General features: G+C 45.7%; 1 protein-coding gene across 1 annotated transcript in view; it reads right to left on the bottom strand.

Annotated features, from left to right (window-relative positions):
- Positions 1-27237, bottom strand: part of SNTG2 (syntrophin gamma 2) — a 384592-nt gene that overhangs the window by 54323 nt on the left and 303032 nt on the right. The gene's annotated exons all lie outside the window — the stretch shown is intronic.

Here is a 27237-nt window from a genome sequence, read left to right as displayed (position 1 = left end):
CCGGTGAGTTCTGGGCCTGTCTCTGAGCCACCCTGTGGCATCCAAACACGTTACTCTTGTGGAAAAGGGGTGCTTGATGCCTACAATCTCTCTCTTTCCCCCTTCTCTCTGTCTCCCTCTAGCATACACACACACACACACGCACACACACACACACACACGCACACACACACACAGTGCACGGCTAACACCATATACACACATACACACATACAGAATACATGGCTCATACACCACACACACAATGCATGGCTAACACCACATACACACACACACAGTACACGGCTCACACACCACACACACACAGAGTGCACAGCTAACACCACATACACATACACACCCATACACGAAGTGCATGGCTCGCACACCACACACACACACACATACACAATGCACGGCTCACATACACACACAGAGAGTGCACGGTTCACATACCACACACACCCTTATACACAGCGCACGGCTCACCCACCACAGACACAGACACACACATAGACACACAATGCATGGCTCACACCACACACACACACAGCACATGGCTCACACACCACACACACAAACACTCACACAGTGCATGGTACACACACAAACATTCCCACACGCACAGCACACGACACACACCACACACACACAGTGCACGACTTTCACACCACACACACACACTCACAATGCGCAGCTCACACCTACACAGCCTACAGCTCTCACACAGCATGTGGCTTACACACACACACACGCACATGCACAGTGTGGGGACACACAGCGCACAGCTGACACACACTGCATGGCATACACACGTACACACACACAGCGCACGGCTCACAGTGCACTGCTGTGACACAGCACGTGGCTCAGATACAGCGCACAGCTCACACACACAACACATGGTTGACACACATGCACACACACTGTGGCTCACACACACAGCACACGCTGACAGTGCATGGCTCACACACACACACACACACACCCTGGCCGAGGCGGGCAGGGGCCAGTCAGGTCTCAGGTCTCAGTCCTGCCACTGCTCCACTCCATGGGCTGCCTGCACTGCCTGACAAGACCTCCACTGCCCCCCCGCGCCCCGCCTGTCAACCTTTCTTTAGAGATTGTCACAAACACGGTAGCTCAAGTCCCTGCCTCTCCCCTCTTAGAGGAGAGCAGGTGGCAGGGGGCCCAAAAGGCCGGAAGGACCCATCCGCCTTGGGCTTTACACGGCTCCTGACCATTTCAGGATAATCAGGGGTCCAGCCAAGGCCGCACACACAGCTGGTGGTCACGAATACTCTACACACTGTTGGCATTGGTGATGAGAGTCCGAGAGCAGATTGCAAATGAGCGGTGGCTGGAAAGCACAGTCCCAGCCAGCTCCCCCTGCCCACCTTCCACAAACCTGACCCAGAGTGTGAGAAGGACTGAGGTTCTACGTGAAAGTCCACAGGAGTGGTGACACTCTCACAGCTCAGGTTTGAAAGCTACTCAATCTCTAGAATTTAAATCTAGTGATTATAAAATAGGAAATGAAAATATTCCAAGGGTAATTGCTACATTTTATGTAGACTAAGTAGCTAGCATCATAGGATCTGTAGAAATTGTAAACATCAGTGGCTAGCACTGAATGGCAATACACACACATTCGGTAATTATAGCCCATCTTTACGGCACAGGACAAATTCCGGACGGCTACATAAGCACACAACGCATTTGCATAATCTCCAAAGGGGCTTAGGATGGAGGAAAAAGAGAAAGCTTTCGTCTAAGGAACCTCTGGCTACACAAAACGTCATTTTCAGAATTAATCAATCAATATCCTCCCAGACACATAGAGTGTCTCATCATTCGCATTTTTAGAACTTGAGGGAATTGGCCGGGCGCAGTGGCTCATGCCTGTAATCCCAGCCCTTTGGGAGGCCGAGGTGGGCGGATCACAAGGTCAGGAGATTGAGACCATCCTGGCTAACACGGTGAAACCCCGTCTCTACTAAAAATACAAAAAAATTAGCCGGGCGTGGTGGCGGGCACCTGTAGTCCCAGCTATTCAGGATGCTGAGGCAGGAGAATGGCATGAACCCGGGAGGCGGAGCTTGCAGTGAGCCGAGATCATGCCACTGCACTCCAGCCTGGGCGACAGAGCGAGACTCCGTCTCAAAAAAAAAAAAAAAAAAAAGAACTTGAGGGAATTAAAAAAAAAAATCTGTTTCCTCATTACTGCTGTACATACAACTCCCACAAAACAGTCTTATCATAGAACTTTCCAAACACAATTCTTTCAACCTAGTGAATGAATGACATGTGGGATTATTTCCAGGCTTCCTCTATGTTTACAAATTTTCCCTTGATGCCTTGGAAGAAAGTCTAATTGGCACACACGCCCCAAATCCTGAAGGAAGGGTTGCCTCACAGCCCAATTCCCACATCGGAGGGAGTCTGGGAATGTTTATTTTTGTGTGCCGGTTTCTTGAAAGACATCCTCATAGACTGCCCAGCAAATTTTGATAAAATTAGTAATTTAAACATTTTCTCGTAACTCGGGGAGAGAATGTCCACGTAACTCATTTGGAATTCTCCAAGATGTTGAGGCCGCAGGAACAACTTACTAGGATAACATTTGACCTACTGATGAAATTATGGAGAAAGGGTATATGCAGAACACTTCATGGTTTGGCTGAAGACAGGGGACAGTCTTTTCGTATTGAACTTTATCTCCAGCACATTATATGGTGACCCATAGAAAAATGACCAACTGCGGACCACAGCTCTGGGCTTACAGCAAAGTTTCTGAATCAATTAACGAGTTCAAGAAAAAAATAAAAAGTTCTAAGTACCTCCTTCCACAACTGACCAAAACGTAAAATAGATAGTTTCAGAACTCTTTATATGAAAATATCAAAAGCGGTCTTATTAATGAAAGCTTAAAGTAAATGGCTTTGAAGTTCAGCTTTTGGAATAAAATAAACCAAGAGCAATAGCACAGAGCAATCAATATTTACAGAAACCATCAAAAATATAAAGCACAGAATTACCTGAAGAGTTAAAAAAAAAAGAAAGAAAAAAAAACCTAAGAATACCAGAAATAAAACCATCTTTTTTTTTTTTTTTTTTTTTTTTTTGAGAGAGAGTTTCGCTCTTATTGCCCAGGCTGGAGTGCAGTGGCGCAATCTCGGCTCACTGCGACCTCTGCCTCCCGGGTTCAAGCGATTCTTCTGCCTCAGCCTCCCAAGTCCTGGGATTACAGGCGTCCCCCACCACGCCCACCTACTTTTTGTATTTTTAGTAGAGACGGGGTTTCACCATGTTGACAAGGCTGGTCTCAAACTTCTGAGCTCAGTGATCCACCTGCCTTGGCCTCCCAAAGTGCTGAGATTATAGGCGCGAGCCACCATGCCGGCCAAGACAAGATTTATTTTCTGTGTTCTGAACACCAAGAACAGCATGCCACAGCCATGCTGCTCAGGTGAGATGCTATAACTTCAGGAGATGACAAGCAACTCGCCCCCTTTGATTTGCTCATTTCCAGTAAGGAAAATGCTCTCCCAATAGTGGGCAGTAAAGCAAGCAGCCTGGAAAAGGAACTGGAGTTGGATATAAGAGAAATAACAGCAGGTGTGCATCTGCCACACGTAGGTCACCTAGTGCTTTCTTGAAGATTTAGTGTCTGTATTAATGGAAAATATTGGTCTGTAGTTTATTTTCTGGAGTGTTTTTGACTGCTTTTGGTACAAGGGTAATGCTTGCTTCAAAAACTTGTGTTTCCTCCTCCTTTTTTCTTCCAGAAGATATTATAGAGAAGATATTGGTGTTCTCTTTGACATTTGATAGAATTCTCCAGTGAAATCAGCTGAACTAAACATTTCATTTTGAAAGTTTTTAAGCTACAAATACAGTTTTCTTAGTAATGGTAAGGCTACACAAAGACTCTATAGTGATGGAGTTGTGGCAGTTCGTGGTTTACGAGGAAACAGTCTCTTCGGTTTAAGTTGCGAGATTTCCATGTGTAGAGTTATTCATTGTATTTTCATTATTCTGTGGAAGTTTACACAGTCTGCAGTGATATCCCATTTCATTTATTATATTCTCAATTTTCGTTTTCTCTTTTTCTCTTTTTTTTGTGAGTCTTTCTTCTAAACATTTGCCAAATTTAATGGTACCTTCAAAGAAACAACTCTTTGTTTTACTGGTTTCCTCTTCTGTTTTTCTGTTTTCGATTTTACTGAGATCTGCTCTTCCTTGGGGTTTATAGTTTATTGTTTCTAGTTTATTGAGGCAGAAGCCTACAGTTTTTAGACCTTTCCTCTTCTCTAATGAATGCATGCTGTTAATGCCATAAATTTCCTGTGCAGCCCTGATTCAGCTGTGCCTCACAAACTTTGATGTATTACGGGGTTCTCATTTTCATATCCTCATTATTTTTTATTTGCCTTGAAACTGCATGTTTGACACATTGCTTATTTATAAGTGTGCAGTATTTAAGTGTTTGGAGAATTTCCTATTATCTTTCTGTTGTTGATTTCAAATTTGTTTCCATTTTAATTGGATAACATTCTTTGTATATTTTCAGTTCTTACAAATGTGTTGATGCTTGTTTATGCCCCCAGATATGGCTGATCCTGCTAAAAGTTGCATGGACACTTGAAAATAATGTTTATTATCCCATAGTATGTGGTGGGGGGATTCCATAAATGTTTACTAGATTCTTTTAGTTGACGGTACTGTTGAATTCTTCTATATATTTGCTGATATTTTACCTAGTTGTCTTTCTATTGTTGAGAAGGAGTGTTAAGGCTTTCCACTGTAATTGTAGATTTTTCTGTTTTTTGTTTTTGTTTTTTTTTTTCAATTCTCAGTTTTTGCTTCTCATATTTTGCAGCCCCGTTGTTTTGCGAATACTCAGGATGGCTGGGTCTTCTCGGTGGACTGAGCCTTTTATCATCCTATAACACCACTCTCTCTGCATCTAGTAATTTTATTTTCTCTGAAGTCTCCTTTACTGATAATAGGGCTACTCTTGCTTTCCTTTGATCAAGATTACATGATTTATCTCTTTTTACTCATTTACTTTCAAACCATCTACATGGTATCTTTGAAGTAAGTTTCTTCATTAGAGCTTGGTCATCTTGTTAATCTCCTCTGCCAATCTCTGTTTCTTACTTGGTACATTTACACCATTTTCACTCATGTAATTATTGATATCTTAGGGCTGAAGACTGATATTTTATTTTATTTTCCTGTCTTTGATTTCTCTGCTTTTTTTTCTGCCTAACTGTAAGTTAAACTCTTTTTTTTTTTTTTTTTTTTTTTAGCATTCCAATTTATCTGTATTTTTCTGAGTGTCTCTTTGGATGGCCTTTTTAGAAATTGCTCTGGTTCTCTATACGCAGTTGTATACACGTTCTATATACACAGTGGTCACTCCTCCATCAGTTTAGCTGAAGTATAGAAACCTCACTCCCCTTCACCTTCCTTTTCCCTCCCCATTTATAGTACATATATTTCAAACAGTTTCTTCATATGCATGTAGAATCACATCAGACAGTGTTATTATTTTTTCTTCGACCATAAAACATAATTTAGTAAACTCAGGCCGGGCACGGTGGCTCACGCCTGTGATCCCAGCACTTTGGGAGGCTGAGGTGGGAGGATCACGAGCTCAGGAGATCGAGACCAGCCTGGCTAACATGACTACTAAATACAAAAAATTAGCTGGGCATGGTGGCACATGCCTGTAGTCTCAGCTACTCGGGAGGCTGAGGCAGGAGAATCTCTTCAACCCGGGAGGCAGAGGTTGCAGTGAGCCGAGATCACACCACTGCACTCCAGCCTGGGTGACAGAGCGAGACTCTGTCTTAAAAAAAAAAAAAAAAAAAAGCACGAAAACTCAGTAGGACAAGAAATGTCTGTGGTGTCACCTGCACTCTTGCTCACCATGGCCCTTCTTCCCTCCTGATGTGCCCAGGTTCCTTCTTTCATCGTTTGATTTCTGTTTAGAGAACTTCCTTTATTCTTTTTGGATAGATCTGCTGATACTAAACTCTCTTAATTTTTTTATCAGAAAATGTTTAAATTTTTTTAATTACTGAAATATATTTTCAAGTGGATAAAGGCTTCTGTGTGCCAATTCTTTTCTTTCAGCACTTAAAACAATATTGGGACACTCCCTTCTGGCCTCTGTAGTTTCTGATAAGAAAGCCACTGTAAATTGAATGGTTTTTCCTCCCTAAGAGCTGTATTATTTTTCTCATGCTGCTTTCAAGATTTGTTTTCTTTTTCTTTAGTTCTCATGAGCTTAATTGTAAGGATCTGGGTATGGAATTCTTTGGGCTTATTCTGTTTAGAGTTTGTTCAACTTCTGGAATATGTAGGTTTACGTCTCTAGCCAATGTGGGGAGGTTTGAGGCCATAATATTTTTTGAGTACTTCTTTTCTCCTGGACTCCAGTGATACAAGTGTTATGCCTTGGTTACATCCTGCAGGTCCCCCTGGAGGACAGTGTGACACGGGTGCAGACAGCGGCCGGGCCTCAGCAGGGTGCAGGGTGAGCAGTGACAACCACAGTGAGCATGTGGACCCTGTGACTCTCCCTCAAACTAAGTAAGGTGCCCAATCCCACGACCCTTCCCGACCATCCACTGAGAGCTCCATGCATGTCCACCTCCACTGAGACCCATGCATGTCACCTTGACCCTTCCCGACCATCCACTGAGAGCTCCATGCATGTCGTCACCTTGACCCTTCCCCACCATCCACTGAGAGCTCCATGCATGTCGTCACCTTGACCCTTCCCCACCATCCACTGAGAACTCCATGCATGTCACCTCTGGGGGATGCTGAGGCTTGAGCTGAGTGCTGTGAGAGCTCGGCAGTTCTAAAGCCATCCCATCTTACACAGCTTCAGGCTGTGGAGATTTTCCTCTCGCACACAGTCAGCCTAATGACTCATCAAATTTTCTAGGGCTCTTGAGAAGCACAATCAATTAGAGTTCCCTTAAATACCTTTTACTTAATTTTTGGACATCACTGCAGAAAATGACATGTGCTGCAGTGGCGAAAAATCCAGATAATAAAAATTAAAATAGCTTTTTATAGGACAATAGCTAGTAAACGTAATTAGGATGTGATAAAACATGGTATTAAATAGCACCTTCGAGTTCATTTTCAAATATGTTAAAAATTCACGCTCCAAACAAAAGCATTAAGATTAGCCTTTTAAGTATCATAGACAACATACAACATGCACAAATGAAGAGCTGGAATTAATGAAGAAGTTAAAGAAATGATTCTGTTCATTAACAAAACAGGATGCACGGAGCTGTCAGAAGCAACATCACGATGGGGTATGGGAAGGGAGAGAAATCACGTGGGCACAGGCAGCTCTGCTGGGATAGACTGAGAGCCACCTTACAAGCAGGGGCTGGCATGGCCCACGTGAATTTCTGGTCGATGTGCACCCTGGGGCCGCAGCTTGTGTCCAGTGGGGAAATGCGGACCCACCCTGGGGTGTTGAGGGATCTTTCTGTTTTTATCCTGGGGACAGTGAGCCCCAGGAGGCCAATGCTTTCTTCAACCTAAAGCAGACTGGATTGCGGAAGGAGACCTGCAGAAAACGCTTTAGCTGACGAAGAGCATCAGCCATGAGTGAGTGGACTTTGAAAGTATTTTTAACAGCACTTCAGAGCGGTGATGGTAACAGCGTCCTCATTTAAGGCACCCTTCTTGCATGCCTGGAACTAGGCTAAGTGCCTTACATTGAATTCTCATGGTAAACTCACAAGATGGTGCTTTCATCCTCATTTTACAGATGACAGGTGGGGTTTGGGCAGGCACACAGCTTGCCACAGGCACAGAGGACAGGCAGGTCTCTCTGTCCCTGCATCCTGACTCCTCATTTATTGCTTCCAGCACCACAGCTCAGCCTTGCAGTTGTGCTCCACGTTTCTTGTGGGTTGGTGCACAGGAATGACTTGTGTCCCCCCAAAAGTCATGCTGGAGCCTTAGCCCCCAGTATCTTATTTGGAAGTAGGCTCTTTGCAGAAGAGACCAAGGTGAGGCTGTGCTGGAGCACATGGGGCTCAAATCCTGTGCCAGTGATCTTCTGAGAAAAGGAGACAGAGACCCAGGGAGGACAGCCAGGTGTGGAGTCAGGGGTAGAAGCTGGGGTGAGGAGCTGCAGACTGAGGAATGCCAGGGACTGCAGGAGGCACCCAAAGCAGGAAGAGGCAGGAAAGATTCACCTTCTGAACCTGAGAGAGTTCAGCCCTGCCGACCCTTTGATCTCAGACTTGCAGCCTCTAGAAATGAGAGGATAAATTTCTGTTGTTTTAAGCCACTTGGTTTGCGGACGCTCCTTAGGGGAGCCCTGGGAAATGTGCACAGGGCTAGACCAGCAGGGCCAGGACTGGTGACGAACGTGTTTCCACGGCCCAGAAAGCAGCAGCGTGGGGCATGTTCCTGCCTCTGACTCTTGGCTCCCGGTGTTGCGCCTTATTGGATAAAAGTATCTTGTATTAGTCAGGGTTCTCTTGAGAGACAGAACTAATGGGATAGATATATATCAAGGGGAGTTTATGAAATATTAACTTACACAATCACAGGGTCCCACAATAGGCCGTCTGCAAGCTTGAGGAGCAAGGAGAGCCAGTCCGAATCTCAAAACTGATGTCCAAGGGCAGGAAGCATCCAGCACAGGAGAAAGATGTGGGCTGGGAGGCTAGGCCCATCTCTCCTTTTCACATTTTTCTGCCTGCTTCATGTTCACTGGCAGCTGCTTGGATGGTGCCCACCCAGTCAAGGGTGGGTTTGCCTACCTCAGTCCACTGACTCAAATGTGAATCTCCTTTGGCAACACCCTCAGAGACACACCCAGGACCAATACTTTGTATCCCTCAAGCCAATCAAGTTGACACTCAGTATTAACCATCACATTTCTGGAGTGGCACAGGATGGTAAAAAGGCATTTGGAGAGGTGGAGGAGGCGGAGGCAGAGGAGGAGGGGACCCAGGGAAGGCGGGTGTGGAAAGCAGATCTGGTGTTCACCCAGGGGCACCGTCCAGGACCAGGGGAGGACAGGGTCTCTACCGAGGCTTACTGGTTTAATTCTGCTTCACTGTTTTAGAATGTGTGCCACTTTGGCCTGTCTTCTGTTTACATATTTATTGTTTTAAATTAAATGTATAGGCCGGGTGTGGTGGCTCTCACCTGTAATCCCAGCACTTTGGGAGGCCAAGGTGGGTGGATCGCTTGAGCCCAGGAGTTTCAGAACAGCCTGGGCAACATGGCAAATCCCCATCTCTACCAAAAATACAAAAAATTATCCGGGTGTGGTGGTGGGCATCTGTAATTCCAGCTACTCAGGAGGCTGAGACACGAGAATCTCTTGAGCCTGGGAGGCAGAGGTTGCAGTGAGCCGAGATCAAGCCACTGCACTCCAGCCTGGGTGACAGATGTAGACTCTGTCTCAAAAAATAAAACTAAAAATAAATAAATGAATGAAATTTATATAAAATACACTATGCTGACATGATGATAGATTGAAATCCCCTCTGCCCCTGCTCTAGGAGAAGCACCAGCCCAGTCTCCTGTCCGTCATCCCTTGCAGCTGTCTGCTCTTTATAACACATAGAGCTCTGGGCAATGGGCCTCAGTTCCACACGTTTCTAGATTCATACAGACCAACACATGCCCTGCTCAAGCCCTGGTTGGGAGTTCTCACTACTCTGTTCCTTGCTGATACTCAGTATTTTCAAGCTTGTTAACTTCTGCCTGTCTAGTGTGAGATGGACTCTCCTAGGAGACTAACTCACATGGTCCAAACATGGAACAAGGCCAAGATCCCTGCCTTCTGGATCTTCTTTTCCATTCATGAATTTCATTCTCTGCTCTTATCCTGAGAGCTCCTGGGCCACTTTGCTATCACTTGATGCTTCCAGGGAGAGGCTGGATAACAACCTACAAGAGCCAGGAAGGTGCTGCGGAGATGCCGGGCTGGGCCGCTAGGAAGGAGCTGCGGAGGCACCGGGCTGGGCAGCCCCTATGTCGTGCAACTCCAAGATGTTATTAATGACAGGTGGACAATGTCTCAAGTATAGCTCATGCAATAGACACAAGTCAGCAGCACACATTTAATGGAGATGTGCAAAGTACCAAATATCAGATGGCAAAGTAACTGCTTCACATTCTCCATTGAAAATAAATATTTACATGAATGTGTACTGCATGCACTGCAGTTCAACCTGGATCCTCCACCTTCAGGTGATGAGTATGGATTCTCCATGAAGACAGAAAAGCTTCTTCCCCTCACTTGCAGATACACAAGGTGGGAGGGAGCCTGAGGCTGGCGGTGGGGGCATTAGCTCAGGGATCCTCAGTGGGTGGAATGCAGGTTTCCAGTAGAACGGGGCAAGTTGAAACTTCTTCTACTACTTCCTTCAGGGAAGTATGGAGGAAAATAAAGGACACGCCCCTTAAACACCCCTAGGACATACAGCTGGTGCCCTGGACAGTGAAGTTATGCACCCGGAATCTCTGTGAGGCTGGATGTTCTGTTCTGCTTTCTTGAGAAAGTGTCAAATAATTTTCTGTGTCCTGTATCTAGAATTGAAGCAAAAAGGGCAAAAAATGGGCATTTCTACCTGTGCTGTACAAATACAATTTATTGTCAGCCCAGCAACTTCTTCTAAAGCAAGACTGTGGTTAATATCAGAACTCTTCAAAGACGGTGATTTTCTTAGCAAAGGTGGTCTGTTCCTAAACAGCGTACTGGGGAGTCTGCCCTGTGCTGACCCGGAAGCAGGTTCCTACACAAAGGCAGAGCTGCTCGGGGACTGTCATTCCAGGGAGGAAAGTGGGAAAATGCAAACAGTGACTGATTCGTGAACACGGAGATGCCTTGAGGTCCCTGAGTGACCAGGAAAGGCCTGGCCAGTGTGGGCCAGGAGCCTAGGTCAACCTCTATCTCTGTGGGGGACTGATAAGACCCTGTATTTTTCAGTTTTACTAATACACAGGTAGAAGAGGCTTCTCTAGTTGTGAAATGTATGCCTGAGGGGCAGGTAGCGGCATGCTCACCAGCACAGAGGCTGCTGCTGGGGCAGGGGCGCCTTGGGAACATTCTGCAACCCTGTGCCCCTCACTTTGTCATCTGAAAAATGGGAATAACAGTCAAAATATGTATAAGTTTTATAAAAATCAAATGATTCATAAATATACAGTTATTTAACAGTGCCTAGTATGCAATAAGCACCCAATTGGTCGGCAGCTGTGTTTGCCATCATTATTCTAACCAATTCCGGGATGAGTAGATCAGCATTAGCGCAGAAGTGGCCATGGTGCAAGGCAGAGGCTTACCAAGTGGAAGCGACCGACGGTGACATCTGCCTGACCCTTCCACCCCAATACAGGAGACTCAGCCTTCTACAGTGGAAACCATCGATGGAGACACCTGCCTGACCCTTCCACCCAATACAGGAGACTCAGCCTTCTACAGTGGAAACCATCGATGGAGACACCTGCCTGCCCCTCCCTCCCCAACACGGGAGACTCAGCCTTCTACAGTGGAAACCATCGATGAAGACACCTGCCTGCCCCTCCCCCCACCCTGCCCTGCCCCTCCCTCCCCCAACATGGGAGACTCAGCCTTCTACAGTGGAAACCATCGATGGAGACACCTGCCTGACCCTTCCACCCAATACAGGAGACTCAGCCTTCTACAGTGGAAACCATCGATGGAGACACCTGCCTGCCCCTCCCTCCCCAACACGGGAGACTCAGCCTTCTACAGTGGAAACCATCGATGGAGACACCTGCCTGACCCTTCCACCCAATACAGGAGACTCAGCCTTCTACAGTGGAAACCATCGATGGAGACACCTGCCTGCCCCTCCCTCCCCAACACGGGAGACTCAGCCTTCTACAGTGGAAACCATCGATGAAGACACCTGCCTGCCCCTTCCTCCCCAACATGGGAGACTCAGCCTTCTACAGTGGAAACCATCGATGGAGACACCTGCCTGCCCCTCCCTCCCCAACACGGGAGACTCAGCCTTCTACAGTGGAAACCATCGATGGAGACACCTGCCTGACCCTTCCACCCAATACAGGAGACTCAGCCTTCTACAGTGGAAACCATCGATGGAGACACCTGCCTGCCCCTCCCTCCCCAACACGGGAGACTCAGCCTTCTACAGTGGAAACCATCGATGAAGACACCTGCCTGCCCCTCCCTCCCCAACATGGGAGACTCAGCCTTCTACAGTGGAAACCATCGATGGAGACACCTGCTTGACCCTTCCACCCAATACAGGAGACTCAGCCTTCTACAGTGGAAACCATCGATGGAGACACCTGCCTGCCCCTCCCTCCCCAACACGGGAGACTCAGCCTTCTACAGTGGAAACCATCGATGGAGACATCTGCCTGCCCCTCCCACCCAAACACAGGAGACTCAGTCCTCTATGGCTGTCATTCCTATGTCACTCGAAATTTCCTCAATCATTACATTTCTGGGCTACACTTTCTCTGTATTATTATAATAGATGCCTCTGGGAATAGGGTTAAAACTAAGAAACACTGAAGTTACTAAAATGGGCAACTTACTGAAGCGGATACTTTGTATTAAAAAGGTAGTCTCCCTATACAAGTCTCGCACCTGTTGGAAAAAATTATTCTGGGAAGAGAGTTCCATCAGAGTGAACGGGGAGAAGACAGGAGGCGGACCTGCAAGCCTGTCTCCATGCAGGCTCCTCACACTGAGGCATGAGACAAAACATCCGCCCGGCATGCAGCCACTTCAGTCTCTGCATCTGAGAGTTCAAAACACTGAAACTCAGAGTTGCCACAGAGCTCATGGCCACAGAGCTCATGGCCACACGAGAATTCCTGCGGCACCACACTAGCATGAAAGAGAGACTCTGACACTGCCCCCTGGGCCTCCCTGCTCAGTCATTCCCCAGGATCATCATCTCCCCAGCACTCCACGCGCACAGGGCAGAGCTGGATCTTTCACATTCAGTGTAGTGGGAGTGAACGAGACAGCCTGCATCAAATGCCTCATCCCAGATGGAGCCAGGTCAGAAGGCGAGCCACACTGTCTACTACCTCGCCTCTGAGTGCCTGGGCTATAAACTGTAGAGTGTTATGTCAGCGAGTGGTTTTAAGATTCTGCAGGCTTGATTTCTTCCTCCAGACATTGTGTAATTTATAAAGCAAACGATGACACTCACTTCCGTCACATACCTGAGGACTTAGGTTTGTGTTTCTTAAGATGCTAAGATATATTGTTCAATAATCCCTACTAGAATTTCTCATCATATGTTAATATCCAATTCCTGAAATGACTGTTTACCATTGATAGAAAGTGCTTGTGTCCATGTGGTTTGGAAGACCACTGTCCTGCTTACGAGACGGATGACGAACCCCTTTACATGAAGAAGTAGCAGAGAGTGAGCTCCTTTCTGCACTTCTGATTGGAGATTTCTTTAATCTTAACCAGTTTCTACTTTCTAAATATAAATTGTATCATCTGTCCCTCTAAGGTAATCATTCTAGAAACTCATATACTTCCTCCTAAGAAAGCTAAATCTCTGTTTTTCAGATGAAGAATCTAAGTTTCTCTTATAAATTCATTCATTTCTCAAACATTTGAGCACATAAAATGTACCATGTTTAGAGAGACTAGATGAAATTCTCAAAGCTGCATTCCTTGAGCATGGGAGGGGCATGGCCAGAACCTGAGGGTTGGGGTCTGTCCCTAATGGGATCTGAGGGTTGGGGTCTGTCCCCAATGTCCCCACGCATGGGAGTTGTTCAGAATACCATTCCATCTCCTCCAAAAAGACAGGAGCCACTGAGGACTTCCGGGACAGCCGATCTGGAGAGGGTAAGATTGCAGGGGTATGCAGAGTGGTGGAGACAAAAGAGAGTTGGAGAAGAGAATGGTCAGCTAAGAGGCTATGGTGGTGACCAGCCTGAACACATGTGGCACCATCTGACCTGGACCCCAGTGTTGGGCTGTTCAGGAACATCTTGAATGTTCTTAGTCCACAGGCTTAGAGGACTGTTCTCGGCTCCAGTTTGGGATCATCCAAATGGCACTATCAGAGCAGGAAAGCAGTCTTCCAAGGTGGGCCCTTTTAACTCCTAGTCAATGCACAAAAGGAAGCCTGCCAGAGGGTCACTTCTCCCCTGTAGATATCATACTTTATAAGGTTTGCTCCACATGCTTGGTGGCAAAGCAAGCCTTAATAAATGTTAAAAGATTAAAATTGTATCAATTGTCTTTTTTGATCTTATTGGAATGTAACTAGAAATCAACAGCAGAAGGAAAATGAAAATCAACAAATATGTGTAACTTAAACAACCCATTCTTACACAACCAGTGGGTCAAGGAAGAAATCATAAGGGAAGCTAGAAAATAACTTGAACAAATAAAAAACACAATACACCAGAATTCACAGAACACAGTAAAACTAGGGCCAAAAGGGAAACTTATAGCTAAAGATGCTTATATTAAAAAAAGAGAGATCTCAAATCAACATCTTAACTTTAAACCTTAAGAAACTAGAAAAAAGTAAAACACACTAAACCCAAATCTAGAAGGAAGGAAATAACAAAGATTAAAGCAGAATTTTTTAAAAAGAAAAAATAGAAAAACAATATAGAAAATCAATGGATGCAAAACTTGATTCTTCAAAAATGTTTTTTAAAATGGCAACACTTTATCTGTATTGACCAAATAAAACATAGAAAGGATTCAAATAGCTAAAATCAGAAATCAGAGAGGGGACATTTCTACTGACTAAACAAAAGTAAAAAAAAAATGTAAGAGAGTACTACAAACAATTTTACACTAACAAATTGAATAACTTGGATTCAATGAAAAAATTCCTACGACACACACAACTTATCAAAACTAAATCAAGAAGAAATAGAAAATGTGAACAAACTGTAGCTTGCAATGGGACTGAACCTATAATCAAAAACCTTAAAGCAAAGAAAAGCCAAGGACCAGATGGTTTTGCTGGTGAATTCTACCAAACATTTAAAGAAAAATGAACACCAATCCTTCTCAAACACTTCTAAAAACCTGAAGGCAAGGATATACTTTCCAAGTCATTCTATGAGGTCAATGTTACCTTGATACCAAACCTAGACAGGGACTCTACAGGAAAAGAAAACTGCAGACCAATATCCCTTATGAAGATTGATGCAAAAATCTCAATAAAATACTAGTAAACAAAATTCAACAGCACGTTAAAAGCATTGTACAATGTAACAAAGTAAGATTTATCCCTGGAATGAAAGGATGGTTTCACATAGAAAAATCAATCAATACAACACACCATGTGAACAAAAGGAAGGAAAAAGAAAAACTTATCATCTTAATAGATGCAAAAAAGTAACTGGCAAAATTCAACACCCTTTTATGATATAAAACACCCAACAAACTAGAAATTGGGTTAAATATCTCAACATCATAAAGGCCTTATATAAAAGCCCACATTAACATCATAGTCAATAGTGAAAGACTGAAAGCTTTTTCTTTAAGATCAGGAACAAAGTAAGGATGCCTACTGCTGCCAATTCTATTCCGCACAGTACTAGACATCCGAGCTACAGCAACTGTGAAGAAAAACAAACAAGTCAACCAAATAGGAAAGAAAAAACAAAATTATCATTGTTCACAAGCAACATTGTCCTACATATAGAAAACCCTAAAGATAGAACAAAAAAGTCTGTTAGAATTAATACATGAATTGAGCAAATCCTGCACACAAAGTTGCAGGATACAAAATTAACACTCAAAAATCAGTTTTATTTCTATATGCTAACAATGAACAACCTGAAAAGGGTATTGAGAAAACAATCTCATTTACAATAGCATCAAAAAGAATAAAATATATGGAATTAACTAAGCCAAGGAAGCAAAAAGACTTGTACACTGCAAACTACAAAACATTGATGACAAAAATTAAAGAGCACACCATTGAAGAAAAGACATCTTGTGCTCATGGATTGTAAGACTTAATGTTGTTCAGATGTCCATACTACCCAAAGCTGTCTACAAATTCAATGCAATCATTATCAAAATCCCAAAGACATTTTTACAGAAATAGAAAAATCCATCTTAAAATTTCTATGGAATGTCAAGGACCTTGAATGGCCAAAACAATCTTCAAAAAAAAAAAAAAAAGTTGGAGATTTCACAGTCCCTGATTTCAAAACTTACTGCAAAGCTACATTAATGAAAACAACGTTGCACTGGCATAAAGAAAGACATAGATCAATGGAACAGAACAGAGAGCGATGAAAGAAACCCTCCCATAGGTGCTCAGATAATTCCTAACAAAGTTGTCAAGACCATTCAATGGAGAAAGGCCAGTCTTTTCAATAAATGGTGCTGGGAAAACTGGATATCCATTTGTAAAAATGAAGTGGGACCCTTATCTTTCATCATATCCCAAAATTAAATCAAAATAGATCAAAACTCTAAATGTTAGAGCTAAAGTTGTAAAATTCTTATGATTTAAAAATAGGGGGAATACTGCATGACACTGGACTTGGCAATGATTTCTTGGACATGACACCAAAAACACAGGCAACCAAAAAAATAGACAAATGGAATAATACCAAAATTAAAACTTTTGTGTATCAGAGGACACCACCAAAGAGTGGAAATCCAACCCAGAGAATGTGAAAGTTTGTAAATCATATATCTATTAAGGGGTTGATGTCTAGAATACGTAAGAACTCCTACAACTGAACCAGAAGAAAACAAGCAAACAACCCAATTAAAAGATGGGCAAAAGACTTGAATAGACATTACACCAAGAAGATATATCAATGACCCATCAGCACGTGGAAAGATGCCAACATCACCAGTGATTAGGGAAACTAAAATCAAACCTCAGTGAGATGCCACCTCACACCCACTAGGATGGCTACTATAAAATACAAACAAGCAAATACAGCAGAAAATAACAAGTGATGATGAGGCTATGAAGAAATTAGAACCCTCGCGTACTATTGCTAGGAATGTAAAATTTTGCAATGTTATGGAGAACAGTACAGTAACTCCTTATAATTTTAAAATTGAACTGCCACATGATCCAACAATCCCACTTCTGTGTATATACCCAAAATAACTGAAAGCAGAGACATTACAAGATGATTTGTACACCCATTGATATGGTTTGGCTCTGTCCACACCAGAATCTCATGTATTGCATTTCCCAGTGTTGGAGGTGGGGCCTGGTGGGTGACTGGATCAGGGGGGTGGTTTCTAATGGTTTAGCACCATCCTCCTAGTGCTGTCTTCTGAGAGAGTTCTCACGAGATCTGGTTGTTTAAAGGTGTGCAGTACTTCTCAGCTGGGCGCGGTGGCTCACACCTGTAATCCCAGCACTTTGGGAGGCCAAGGTGGGTGGATTGCTTGAGGTCAGGAGCTCGAGACCAGTCTGGACAACATGGCAAAACCCCGTCTCTACTAAAAATACATAAATTAGCTGGGTGTGGTGGTGCACGTCTGTAATCCCAGCTACTGAGGAGGCTGAGGTGGAAGAATTGCTGGAACCTGGGAGGCGGAGGTTGCAGTAAGCCAAGATCATGCCACTGCACTCCAGATTGGGTGACAGAGTGAAAGTCCATCTCAAAAAAAAAAAGGGTGTAGAACTTCCCCTTCATGCTCCCTCTCTGTCCCTCTCCACCATGTGAAGACAGCTTTCTTCCCTTTTACCTTCTGCCATGATTGTAAGTTTCCTGAGGTCTCCCCAACCATGCCTCCTGTACAGCCTGTGGAACTGTGAGTCAATTAAACCACTTTTCCTTATAAATAACCTAGCCTCAGGTAGTTCTTTATAGCAATGTAAGAACGGACTAATACACCATTTTTATAGCAAGATTATTCCCAACAGCCCAAAGGTAGAAACAACTTAAGTGTCCATCAGTGGATGAACGGATAAAAAAAATGTTATATCCATACAATGGAATATTACTCACCTTTAAAGGAAGGAAATCCTGACATGCTACAACAGGGATGACCTTGAAAACATTATGCTAAGTTAAATAAGTCAGGCACAAACAGACTGACACTGCACGAGTCTGCTCATACGAAATATCTGCAGTCCTCAGATTCATAGAGACAGGAAGTGGAATAGTGGCTACCATGGGCTGGGGTTGGAGCATGGGGAGCTGGTGTTTAATGGCAATGGAGCTTTGGCTTTGCAAGATGACAGGGTTCTGGTGATGGTGGTGACAGCTGAACACCACTGTGAATGTCCTCAATGACTGTGCACTGTATACTTTAAAGTGTTATGTTTTATGTGATGTATATTTCACCACATTTTTAAAACAAGGGTCCTACTCCAAACATGGCTACAGGTTTGAGTATGGCCCGTGCCTATTTTCTGTGCAAATAGGCACGAGTTCACGCAAAGCAAACACGGATGTCCGTGTTTGCTAAGTGCTGCCTACAGTGTACAAAGTGTGCCAAGGGCTTCCAGGGTATGATCTGCCAAGTGATGGACACAGAGCAAGTGGCAGGAGTGAGACGAGGGGAAGGGGCAGTCAGAGAAATTGTGGAGGAGAAACATGCAGGCAGTGAGTAGACTGAGCAGGCTCCTGCTGAGTGCACGCGGCACCCAGTGCCCCAGGAAAGATGAGAGAAGGGCGGCGGCAGAAGGAGACATTTTGAGGGTGAGAACAGGACCCCAGTCACCTGGGGATGTGGATCTGAGGTTGCAGAATGAGCTGCAGACAAGTAAAGATTGGCATCATCGCTAGTTTGGAATATCTAAGGGTGTGATATTGATTAGGATCTCTGAAGATAATGCTAGTGGCAGGAAGTAAAGATGCTAGAGGTGATGCCAACACTTGAGTTTCAAGCCAAGTAGAGATGATGGCAGGGAGCAGAGGACAGCCGTGAGAAAGTCAGAAAATGATCAAGATGATCGTGGAAAAGAGGCTAATGAAGGAGCAGTAATCAACAACATCAAAGGCCAAGGCTGAAAGGAATCAGGTGTAAGAGTAGACCAGAAGTCTGAAGTCAGATTTGTGTGGCTAGGGATGACCTGCAAATGCAGGGGCTGGGGGAGATGGAAGAGTAGGCAGGGGAAAGGCTACATGTGTGTGCATAGGTGTAAGTGTGTACACAAAAGTGGGTGTGGCATAAGCATGTGTGAATACATGCCTGCATGAATGTGCATGAGTGTGAATGTGTACACGTGTGTGAGGTGTGTCATGTTTACACACATTTTCATGGGTGTGCATGTGTGTGGGCATACATATAAGTGCATATGCATAACTGTGAGTGTGCACAAAAATGTGTGTATCTTCATGTGTGTGCTGTGCCCATGTGCATGTATGCTTATGTATGTGTGTTCATGTGTAAGTGCACACATGCATGCATGGGCCTGTGTGCACGTGAATGCATGTGTGTGTCATGTGTGCACATGTCCATGTATATGCCTGTGTGTGTGAATGCGTGGGTGTGGTGTGTTTGTAGCTTGTTGGTGAGCTTGGGAAGTGGACCATCTTGGAAGATAGCTGAGCACCATTAACTTAAATTTATGTTTTTGGTGATACAAATTTCTTCTTCAGATCTCCAGAGATTTACATGGTGTTTGCTGGATCTCAGACCTTGTACCTGATGAAAAGTAGCAGAAATGAGACAACCAGAAACACATTGCCCTATGTGAGCTGTGCTCTCAGTGGTCTAGATATGATGTCACATCTGTGAACAGAGATTTGTCTGTTTTGTTCACTGTAGGTTCTCCAAGGCCTAGAACATAAGTGCCGCTCAAAAAACACTTGCCGAGTGAGTAAAAATAGCCAACTTGGATAGCATTTACCATGTGCCCGGCACCATCTTAAGCTGTATAAATACCAATCACTCATAAATATCAAAACAACTCCAGGGGATTAATTCTATTATCCTATTTTCTAGAGAAGAAAACTGAGGCAAAGGACTTTTTAAAAACTTGCCCAAGGTTCCAGGTGGTCAGGATGGAAGCTGGGCTCACCCCAGGTGCTCTGCCCCAGGTGCTCTGCCCCAGGTGTTCTACCCCAGGTGTTCTGCCCCAGGTGCTCTGCCCCAGGTGCTCCACCCCAGGTGTTCCGCCCCAGGTGTTCCCCCGGGTTATGCCCAGGTTATGCCCGGTGTTCCGCCCGGTGTCTCCCTAGTGTTCCCCCCAGGTTCCCCCGGTGTTATGCCCGGTGCTCCCCCTCTGCCCTGGTTCCCCCGGTGTTCTGCCCAGAGCTCTGTCCCGGTGCTCTGCCCGGTGCTCTGTCCCAGGCTCCCCGGTTCTGCCCTAGGTGTTCTCCCCGGTGCTCCACCCAGGTTCCGTCCCGTGCTCTCCCCAGCTCCCCCAGCTTCTACCCCAGGTGCTCTACCCCAGGTGTTCTGCCCAGCACTCTGCCCAGGTGCTCTGCCCAGGTGTTCCACCCAGGTGCTCTACTCCAGGTGCTCTATCCCAGGTGCTCTGCCCCAGGTGTCTCCCAGTGCTTCTCCCCAGGTGTTCTGCCCCAGGTGTTCTGCCCCAGGTGCTCTACCCCAGGTGTTCTGCCCCAGGTGTCTCCCAGGTGCTCTACCCAGGTGCTCTGCCCAGGTCTCTGCCCCAGGTGTTCCCACCCCCAGGTGCTCTACTCCCAGGTGCTCTGCCCCAGGTGCTCTGCCCCAGGTGTTCTGCCCCAGGTGCTCTACCCCAGGTGCTCTGCCCCAGGTCTGCCCAGGTGCTCTACCCAGGTGCTCTGCCCCAGGTGCTCTGCCCCAGGTGTTCTGCCCCAGGTGCTCGGCCCCGGGTCCAGGCTGTCCATCACGATGCTGTGTGGAATGCGTGAGTGAGGTGGTCATTCTCGGGTCTTAAAGTCAACAGCTGGGAAGGCTTCTCCTTCCATTAATGCAGCCACAAAACCATGGATGGAAAAGGACACATATTATTTTGACGTGGAAATGCTGCTTGGTCCCTTTTCATGACGGCAGACTCTTCAGCAGTGGCCAGAGGGTGAAAACAACAGGTCACGCTGTCAGCGGGTGAAGTTGCTCCTGTGGCCCCGGCCCTCCGATGGGAATGGTGAGAGCTCGCTGTCTGGCGCATGCTATTCAGGGTTTCCTCGTTCAGCGTCACCATCAGGAGCACGTTCCGCCGTCACTCTGCCACCTGCACTGAGCACTCTGGGCCCCCCTGCTGCTATTCTCCATCCCTGCTCAACCAGATGCAGCACCAAGCAATGTGTGGGCTGGGGCTCATTTCTCGAATAAAGGGGCATGTTCACAGTTCAGCTTCCCCATGAACAAGACACATGGTGAACACGTTTAGAAACCGTCTGTCCAATCAGAGCAGCACAGAGGTGAGGTGAGAAGGAAAGGCTGCCAGACTCACCCAGCCTCCAACTTCACTCGAGGTTGGCTCAGACAAAGGAGCATCTGCTGCATCCACAGAGGCCCCGGTGCCTCCTGCCGGACTATTTCTATTTCCATTTATCAGATTTTCTCTAAAGAAATTAAATTGTTCAAAAGTTTTCACAATTTTTAAGCCTTTCCAACATTCCTTAAATATGGATAACAATCACTCATTGTTTAGACAGAAGGAAGGAATGAACAACAAGGGGCAGGTGACTCAGCGGTGACTCCTCGGCGGGAAAAGTACAGAGTGAGCAAAGATATTCTCCTCCCAACCCAGAGTTCCTTCCAAACACGCCTGCCCTTCTGCGAGCTTCTTCTGTGAGCTGTGTGTCCACCTGGAGGACACACCTGCTCTCACCAGCCCCCTCATTCTGAAAGAGTGAAGAGCCTGCGGAGGAAGTGCACAGGAGCACGTCTGCCTCCTTCAGTGAGCACGTCATGACAGCCACAGCGACACTCAGGTAACCTGTTGGCGAACGTTCTTCAGAGCAAGTGTGATGGTTAATACTGAGTGTCAATTCGATTGGATTGAAGGATGCAAAGTGTTGATCCTGGGTGTGTCTGTGCAATTTGCTCACAGCAGAGACCAACACTGAGCCCTCAATATGGCACCATTCCTCGGGGTGATCAGCCAGCTCCCTGGTGGCAGGTTGATTATATTGGACCTCTTCCATCATGGAAAGGGCAGAGGTTTGTCCTCACTGGAATAGACACTTACTCTAAATATGGGTTTGCCTATCCTGCATGCAATGCTTCTGCCAAGACTACCATCCATGGACTCACTGAATGCCTTATCCACTGTCATGGTGTTCCACACAGCATTGCCTCTGGCCAAGGCACTCACTTTATGGCTGAAAAAGTGGAGTGGTGGCTCATGCTCATGGAATTCACTGGTCTTACCATGTTCCCCGTCATCCCGAAGCAGCTGGATTGACGGAATGGTGGAATGGCCTTTTGAAGTCACAATGCCAACTAGGTGACAATACTTTGCAGGGAAGGGGAAAAGTTCTCCAGAAGACCATGTATGCTCTGAATCAGCATTCGATATATGGTACTGTTTTTCCCATAGCCAGGATTCACGGGTCCAAGAATCAAGGGGTGGAAGAGGAAGTGGCACCACTCACCATCACCCCTAGTGATCCCCTAGCAAAACTTCTGTTTCCAGTTCCCTCGACATTATGTTCTGCTGTCCTAGAGGTCTTAGTTCCAGAAGGAGGAACGCTGCCACCAGGAAACACAAGGACAATTCCATTAAACTGGAAGTTAAGATTGCCACCTGGACACTTTGGGCTCCTCCTACCTTTAAGTCAACAGGCTAAGAAGGGAGTTACAGTGTTGGCTGGGGCGATTGACCCAGAATATCAAAATGAAATCAGTCTACTACTCCACAACAGAAGCAAGGAAGAGTATGCATAGAATACAGGAGCTCCATTCGGGCATTTCTTAGTATTACCGTGCCCTGTGGTTAAGGTCAATGGGAAACTACAACAGCCCAATCCAGGCCAGGACTACAAATGGTCCAGACCCTTCAGGAATGAAGGTTTGGGTCTCTCCATCAGGAAAAACAAACACGACCTGCTGAGGTGCTTGCTGAAGGCAAAAGGAGTACAGAATGGGTATTAGAAGAAGGAAGTCATTAATGCCAGCTACGACCATGGGACCAGCTGCAGAAATGGGGATTGCAATTGTCATGAGCATTTCCTCCTTCTTTTGTTAAAAACATACTTGTGCATGTGTACACTTGTACTAAGAAAATATCTTCATTTTATTTCTTTTTTCCTTTATTATGTGACATTAGATTTATTGCCTTCATGTCAGCATTTAAGTATTGTTAACTTTGTGTGATAGTATTTGGGTTGGGGATTGGTGCGTTTCCAGTCATACCAAGGAGAGTTGTATTATGTTAGGTGTAATTATGACATGATTGTCTTTATTTGAAGATTATGTATAATCTCAGGAGATGTGTATGGGTTCAAGTTGACAAGGGGTGGACTTATGGTGGTTAATACTGAGTGTCAACTTGATTGGATTGAAGGATGCAAAATATTGATCCTGAATGTTTCTATGAGGGTGTTGGTAAAGGAGATTAACATTTGAGTCAGTGGGCTGGGAAAGGCAGACCCACCCTTAATCTGGGTGGGCACCATCTAATCAGCTGCCAGCAAATACAAAGCAGGCAGAAAAACGTGAAAAGTCTAGACTGGCCTAGCCTCCTAGCCTACATCTTTCTCCTGTGCTGGATGCTTCCTGCCCTCGAACATCGGACTTCATGCTCTTCAGCTTTGGGACTCGGACTGGCTTCCTTGCTCCTCAGCTTGCAGATGGCCTGCTGTGGGATCTCATGATCGTGTGAGTTAATAATACTTAATAAACTCCCATATATGCATATATATCATATTTATATATTTATATTTATATAGAGAGTTGTAAAACTAATATGAGATATATATATATCTCTCTCATTAATTCTGTCCCTGTAGAGAACCCTAATACAGTAAGTATATGGTTTCCTACAACCTGACACACAGCCAATGTGCAATAAATGTTTGAGTTTATGATTAATAAGCAAAACTGAATATTTTAATTACAAACACAAATGTCTATTTTAGAAATATAATATGGTTCCAGTATTTAGAATTGGTGATTTAGTTGACATCAGCTTTAACTTTCTATTTGTTTTGTAGAAACATATGTTTAAGTGGAATTTTAAAAGATAAGGCCAATTTAATCTTGCCTTACTCAGAGAAAACATGACATCCTTTAGGGCCCCATAAGCAAACTAAAAAAACTATTGGTTTGGAGTCTACATCAAAGGGAAATAGATGGTGAGAAATATATTTTCTTTTTAGGTGGTTTTGTAAGTTTTTCGAGGGGTGCCTGACTGTGATACGTGGGAGATTCTGGGGTTCCAAAGAAAAACAAGACAGAATCTCCCTGCCGTCACCGAGCTTGCATCCCAGAAAAATGTTGGGCTTGTGGTTCTCACACATTTCCAGGTTCAATTGGCTGCCGCCTTCCTATCAGCACCCGTCAGAATCCGAACAGCTAAAAGTTGGACAGAGGGGGAACGTTACAATGTGAACAATTAATAAAAGCTAATTTGGCCATGCTCTTCCCAGGATGGGGGTATTAATTGAAGGATTATATTAGCCCTGAAATGAATGATGGAGCAGAAATAGAAACATTACCACCAGCGCTCTTAGTTCCAATCTAATTAAATTAAGCCATAATGGCTTTTGGAGAAATAAATTGTCAGCTGCAGCCCGCTCCCTACTCCAGCATCTTTCTGGGGGAGAGTCACAGGAGCTCACAGGCACCAAGAGCAACACTCAGTATCATTCTTCACAACGGCAGGTCGGCGGCTCACTGCGGGGGCTTTCAAATATCTACCGTGAGGTACTCAGTTTAAAGTTGTCAAACAAAATTCCCAGCCACAGCGCAGCACCAGTGTTGTAGCCCTGTTTCTCTCAGGAGCTCTGTTTTATATTCGGGTAAGTAAAGAAGACAGCGGGCTCTTTAACTGTTTATTCCCCAGATAGTTATCCATGCCCAAGACTTGCTTTAATTCAGGAAACGCTGCCTCCACAGTTGCTGAGCTCCTGCAGGAGCAGGATATGAATGACCGGGCATACCTGCTGTGTGATGGTCCTGAGGACATCCCATGCGAGAGGGAGGTCCACAGAGAACTGTGAGACGCAGAGAAGCCAGGGCCACACACAGGCTGTGGTGAGGAGAGGGCATCCAGGCTGGGGTGCGGGGTGTGGAACAGAAAGCCCCAGAGACAGACAGTGTGAATGGTGTCCTGGGCACAGTCGGTCCTCAGACAAGCCTGGCAGGTCAGGGAAGGAGGGGGCTGTGGGCCTTGTCCAGGCAGCTCTGGATACCCTGCAGGTGCACAGCAGCTCCGTTGACTAATTTGTAGCTGGGCAGTGGACAAGAGACACCTTATAGCCAAGGGACTGTCAGTGCTGATAAGCACAAGCGCCACGGGGCTGAGAAGCCTCCATGTTGGCCAAAGGGAGGCAAAGGGATGGACACCCCGGGTCCCAAGCAGCCGGATTGGCAGGGGTCTGGGTGTGCACAGGCCCAGCAGGGGTCAGGCCAGGAAGATTGGCCAGCGGTGAGTTTGGAGGGTGACCACCAGCCTGGTGCAGGGATGCGGCTGAGGAGTTAGGGTGTGGGCGGCAGCAGTGAGCAGGAGGCCACAGACCACCTGCCTTTCCCGGAAGGAGCAGGCCATGGTGGCTTTGTCCATGGCTGCAGCCTGGCTCTGCGAGCCCTGGAGAAGGAATTTTCCTTCTAGGTGTGGGCGGTGCATGGAAGACTGAAAATCCAGAGACTGGGATCCTCTGAGCTTAGCTACTGACCTTCCGTGGCCGCTTCTGTCTTGATATCTGTATTTTGTGCCTTTTGGCTATTTTTAATCTTAATTTAGAAAACAGATGTGCAGGTTCTTTGTAGCAAATGGCATCTGTGTGAGCAAAGGGAGCTCATCTGGCTTTCATAGGCCGACCTGTTGGGACCATCAGGAAATGCCGGTGCTCTACTTATCATATCAGTCATGAAAGAAAGTCACGAGACAGGGACTGAAGCCGGCCTTGGAGAGCGCCCAGCTCACTGACCTGGGGGCGGGGGCAGTTCCCGGAGAGACGCGCTGTGCGGGGGAGGCAGCGTTATTATGAGTGATGCTTGGCGGGACCTTGCAGATACAGCCTCTGGATTCCCGTTTGGTAGAATTTGGGGGATTATAATTAAAAAGCATCCAGCACAGATGCCGTTCAGCCCAGCCTGAAGCTGGGCCTTCTAAATGTTGGGTGCATTTCTGACTTCCAAAGCATGCAGTAGCGTTTCTTTGATCAACAGTGTTTTCAGCTGAAAGAGTTTAGGTAAGTTTATGAATAATAAATGCAAAATAAATTCCAAAAGGAAGAAATTAACTTCATCTAAAGGGCTCACGAGACAATGGTAGATATAGTATTTATATTGTGCTACTAGTATGGAATGAAAATGGGCTTTTATATTTGGAGTAACTCGGCGGTGCACGTAAACTACTCCCCTACAAGTGCAATTCACTTCGCTGTAGAAGAGAATCCCACACTCACTCCAGGTGTCTGGACAAAGAGCCATGGGAAGGACATTACTGCAGTCATACCAAAGCCAGTAAGTAAGGTGGGCACACGTTTAAAATCACATCCATATTAATATTTATTACGGTTTTGATAATGCAAAACCGACAGCTCCAGGCAGGCTATAAGGCTGGATGTTTATATGCAAGCCAGATTTTCAGAGTCAGGATATTTTCCTATAGAAACAATGCCAGAAGTGGTAGCAAGGTCACAAGGCTCGGCCATGAGCCCATCCATCTCTTCCCGGGCTTGAGGAGACACAGACGGGGGTGCAGTGGCTGATGCTGCCCACCTCCCTCCACAGATGTGTGGGGTGCTTGTGCTGGGTGGGGCCAGAGTCCGCTTCCACAAATGTTCAGGCGGGGCGAGGGCCCCTGGTCTGTGAACTAAATCCCCATTTCCAGTGCTGTCTCCTGAGGTGCAATTTGCTTTTTACTAAATGCAGAGGCTTGAGTGACAGGGAACATACCTTCACCTTCATCACAGCCATGGCTGGCAGCAAAGCAAGTGCCAGGTTAACAGGTACTGTGGGGACATGTTCTGCTGTCCTGGACACGTGTCCTGCAATGTACACTGTGATAATGGATGCATGCGCGTGCACACACACACTACATACACACACACCACACAACACACCACATAAACACACACCACACACCACATACACCATAAACACCAAATACACAAGCACACACACACCACATACACACACACACCACACCACAT

The sequence above is a fragment of the Nomascus leucogenys genome, chromosome 19 (genome assembly GCF_006542625.1).
Source record: "Nomascus leucogenys isolate Asia chromosome 19, Asia_NLE_v1, whole genome shotgun sequence".
In the NCBI taxonomy this organism is placed as follows: Eukaryota; Metazoa; Chordata; class Mammalia; order Primates; family Hylobatidae; genus Nomascus; species Nomascus leucogenys.
Note: the sequence above shows the minus strand (reverse complement) of the source record. Positions and strands in the feature narration are given on the sequence as shown.